Source organism: Zophobas morio, unplaced genomic scaffold, assembly GCF_036711695.1.
Source record: "Zophobas morio isolate AGI-343-1 ecotype UQ-CSIRO unplaced genomic scaffold, CSIRO_AGI_Zmor_V1 ptg000029l, whole genome shotgun sequence".
In the NCBI taxonomy this organism is placed as follows: Eukaryota; Metazoa; Arthropoda; class Insecta; order Coleoptera; family Tenebrionidae; genus Zophobas; species Zophobas morio.
Window position 1 is genome coordinate 9101118 of NW_026972134.1, and position 5201 is coordinate 9106318.

At 30.1% G+C, this 5201-nt stretch overlaps 1 long non-coding RNA gene across 1 annotated transcript; it reads left to right on the forward strand.

Moving 5' to 3' along the window:
- Positions 1–3178: 3178 nt before the first annotated feature.
- LOC135137564 (uncharacterized) lies at positions 3179–3687 on the forward strand. Its single transcript, XR_010281861.1, has 2 exons — positions 3179–3306; positions 3368–3687. It is a non-coding gene; the product is annotated as an uncharacterized LOC135137564 (long non-coding RNA).
- Positions 3688–5201: the final 1514 nt, after the last annotated feature.

Sequence of the window (5201 nt, forward strand, 5' to 3'; positions counted from 1 at the left end):
AAACAAGAAATTAAAATTGTAAAACCTATAACACAATATGGAAAATTTATCTTCTTCACTATACTTAGTAAAGCCAGGTGGGATTTCATAAATTCGGATATTGATATAGAAAATAAATTTACCATGTTTTTAAATACAATGTGCTACTACTTTGACTTAGCCTTTCCATCTAAGACAGTTGTTTCTTGTAGACATAATTCTAATAATTATTGTAAATGGTTTACTAGTGACTTATATAAAATGAGAGGAACCTTAGAATTGATTAAAGATGCATATAAGTTACACGGTACTACAGAATTAAAAACACTCCTAGATTCGTATAAAAAGCGGTATAAATTATCTATTAAAAAAGCAAAAATCAACGCAGCAGAAAAATTTGTTTTTGATAACAAAAATAAGCCAAGAGCATTATGGACCATTGTCAATAATCACAAAGCTAAGAAAAAACAAATTAATTGTAACATAACTCCTGATCAATTTAATCAACATTTTTCGACAATAGCACAATGTATTGTCAATAAGTAGTTGCCTACTGCAAGTCGTGATCCAATATCTATTATGACAAACACCAGTACTATGCATAATTGTATCTTTTTATTTAAAAAGGTATCTTGTGTCCAGGTAAGAGATGCTATAAATAGTTTACATAATAGTAACGCCAAAGATATATATGGTTTTTCTGTCCCATTAATAAAATATGTAAAAAACTTACTAATTTCTGAGATCACGAAATTGTGTAATTATTGTATAGAAGAAAATATCTTCCCTTCTTGTTTGAAAGTGGCCTTAGTTGTGCCTATACATAAAAAAGGAGACTCTGATGAATTAAACAATTACCGGCCTATTTCTCTTCTCCCTGTTTTGTCCAAGATATTAGAGAAACTACTGCTTAATCAAATTTTAGATTATTTACAAGCAAATGATATCTTATCCCAGTGCCAATATGGATTTTCCAAAGGTCGCTCTACCATATCAGCAATTTTAGATTTTACTAATAATGTTTTTCAATCTTTTGAATCTAAAAAATTTTACTCCACATCTTTTTTGGACCTCAGCAAAGCGTTTGATTGTGTTTCCCATGACATTCTAATAAGAAAACTATTTTATTATAATTTTCATTCTAGTGCTACGAAGCTACTATTGTCTTATCTTAGTACCCGAAGTCAATGTGTTAAAATAGATGGAAAACTATCAAGCAGATTGAATGTTGAATATGGTGTGCCCCAAGGGTCTATATTGGGACCGGTACTTTTCTTACTATATATAAATGATCTACCAAACCTTCTTAATCAGACTGACATAATTTTGTATGCTGATGATACAACTATAAGTACATCAGATTTATCTTTAGATAACCTTACTACCAAGAAGAAGCAACTTAATACCTTAGCTGAAGAATGGTTTGTAATCAACAGATTGTCTTTAAATAAAGACAAAACTGTCCAGATGTTATTCACCTTAAAACATACTGTTTTAGACAATACCTATTCAGCGTTTACAAAATTTCTTGGTTTACACATCGATTGTCAATTGAACTGGCACAAACATGGAGAACAAGTCTCAAATAAAATTTCCAAAGGTATATATTTTTTAAGATTCATGTCTAACAGTCTCTCACAAACTTTTCTTAGAACAGTATATTTTGCTCTAATACATTCTCATCTTCAGTATGGTATCTTGGTTTGGGGTCACTCGTCCTCACTTCAAAGTGTGTTTAAACTACAACGAAGAGCTGTCAGAGTCATAGCTAACATTGGATATAGAGACGACTGCAGGCAGTATTTTAGGGAACTGAATATTATCACATTACCCTCTTTATTTATTTATAAATGTTTGGAATATATTGTCACTAATCTTACATCCTTCCCGTTACTCAATGAAAGTCATCAATATTATACAAGAACGGAGATGGTTGCATATAATACATTAAGGTTGACTAAAACTAGAGATGGAACGCATTATTTAGCTATTAAATATTATAATATTATTCCCACATTAATTAAAAAACTTCCACCAAAAATCTTTTTACATAAAATAAAAAAATTTCTCGTAGAAAAAACTTTCTACAATTGTGATGAATTTTTAAGAAATAATTTTAGTGATTTAGTTGCAGAAGCTGTGTAATTTAATTTAATTTAATATTTAAGTAGATAATTTTATTTTATGTTTTATGTATTTATGTATTATATATATACATATAACAAATTAATTCTTTATTTTATTATAAGAAAAATGCAACGATGAATGTAATTTTATTTTGACGTGTGTAAATACTTCTATTCTAACACAAATATACTATCTATCTATCTATCTATCTATCTATAATACATTGGCTGTAGGCGTTGCAACACAAAATGCAGATGAATAACGGGAAATAAACGTGGTACATGAAAATTAATATTAGCAAGAAGCTGGGCACAATCTACATAATTATGAATTAGTTTCCACATAACATAAATCTAGCGTTTAAAATATGTCTTCTTTCAATTAGAGACTTGAAATTATGTTTGTCTAGTAACAACTGGTAAGCAATATTTCTAGAATGATATACTCCATTGCGCTTGAAAGAAAGAAATTTAAAAAATCGTCTCTGAATACGTTCAGTCTATACTTAATTGACGGCTTGTATACTGTGGTTGCCAAATAATACATGCATATTCGACTTTACTGAAAATAAACGCAAAATATAAGGATTGTAATAAACATCAATAACACTTTTCAATTTGTCGTCCTCCTCTCTAAGAGTTTTACTTCTTTTCCTTCTTTCAACTTTTACCACAGTTTTTCTTCTATTGTTTGCTGTACTTGTAGATGACGTACTCGTCGAAATAATAACTTTTAGTTTACGTTACCTTTTTCTTTATAGACCTCTTTAGATGAATGACAGAACGAAACAACTAAGACAATAATAAAAATTACTTGGTGCAAATATTTCAATAAGGAGAGTCAGAGCCGGATGTACCTACATTGCGAAAAGGATACTCAACAGAACGTAGGTACATAATCTGTTATTGACGCAAAATTTATTATTATTATTATTATATTACAGTAATTTTTATTGAATCAACAAGGAAGATTACAACATTTTTTTGATATCCGATAGCTGTGATAAGTTTATCTTGAATGACTTTTACTTCCTTGGCATCTATGTATATAAGCATTCATCTGCACCACAGCAGTTACAGTTCGCAGTTATCCTCTTTCGCGAATTAGTTTCTTTCAAAACTTATAAATTAAAAATTTGCAATATGTTTAACGCAAAAGTTTTTGTTTTCATCGCTTTTGTTGTATATTCTGTACAAGCAGGTATTTAAGTTGCTTTTATAGCAATATCACTTTAATAACTACAATTTTTTTTATTACTTAGGTCCCACTTGTCCAGCCCGAGACGGGAAATATCCAACCTACATTCCACACGATGATTGCACGAAATTCTATGAATGTTCTAATGGTCATCCATATTTGTTTGACTGCCCCGATGGACTACATTTCAACCCTAACAGAAATGTTTGCGATTGGCCCTGGCGTGCAGGATGTAAAGGAGCAAACAATTAATTTCAATTTTTATTACAATTAAAAATTAATTTATATTTATTTATTCTATTACTATAACTATTCTGTTGTTTGAGTATTTATTATCTTTTACAGAGAAGTTATTAAAACATATATGTAATATTTAAAACAGAATTGTATTATTTTGTACATATGACACCCTTTAATCGTTTTCATAAAAGAAAAATAAATGGCGCACAAAGTAGAGATCTATAGTTCACCTATCTAGGGATCAGACGTGTTATAAAATTGTTCTCAAATTAAGTGATTAGCTATCATGAAAAACATGCATTCGAGGGATAAAATGAGTTCAATTGACTCAAATTTCTTTGTTGGACTAAGTGTATAAAATATGTATACGAGACATTATACACGATATTGTCGCAAGAACAATGGAACTCCAAGAAAACTGTAGTAGTTTTCAAAACGAAATCTCGTCGCTCAAGGGTCAGTTACGCGAAGTAGAACTAGTAAATAATAAACTGCTTGCCCTTTTTGGAAAATGGAACTGAGAGAATAATTCGTCAATAAAATAAATGAAGGAATATTTAACGACTCTTTTCACTCTGCTGGTGGAAAAAATGTCTACATTATCAATGTGGGTGGCAACAAAAACACGACCTCTGCGGACAATAAGAAAGATCGACTTCACCAATCAAGAAAGGAAAAAAACTGGAAAAACCATAAGCCAGCGACAAGCAGCTAATGAGCGCACACAAAATAAACTCATTTATTGCAAACGTAATGCTGCCGACTCTCCATCTGTATACGGAAATTTAAAAAACATGAACATAAGTCACAAGTAAAACCTCCTCTTATTTTGCACATTTTGTGTAGAATTCATTCGGCAAAATTTCGAGATGACGTCATTAATTTTTGGGGGGAGTAAACAGATATTTTTTGAATAACAATTTACCATGCTCACAGTAACTTTAAAATGTCTACAAGGTTTCAAAGTATACAGTTTCGCAATTCTTGATTTATTCGATAAAATACGTTGAATCAGTCAACAATTATTTTGAGTCACCCTGTATAAGCAAATAAAAAAAATATGAATGCAATAAGAAATTACAAGTATAAACACATCAGATTTTAGATAGGATTTATTCAGAAAAATTTTGAGGTGTCGTCATTATTTTATTGGAAGGAATAAGCAAGTACATTTTGATTAAAAATTTATCAACTTTAAAAGATCTTCAAGATTTCAAAGCATTCGTTTTGTAGTTCCCGATTAAATCATTAAAATAAATTCACGCATACATTAATTTTTGGTGTAACGTTTTTTGACCTGTTTGATTATGTCCAGTTTCAATTACTCCTAAAAAAAATTGGTTGAAGATTGTTTCGACAGAACTTCTCTCGCCGCTGAAGTGCAATAAAGCAAATTCAATTATAAAATTTGATTAGGTATGTAAATTTTATTTTTTGCGAGAACCTTTCTAAAAATGATAAAGATATGTATATAGGGTTAACATCAAGTTAGCTTACGCTCAGGAAGTAATATAAGATCTTTGTCTTATTGGTAAACCTTTAAATTTAGTGAAGTCTTATTTCATGCATAATCGTTCACAAATTACGTACTTTAGCAACACTAGGTTCTAACCAGCATATTGTAGCCCAAGGTGATCTGCAAGGGTTTATTCTTATAC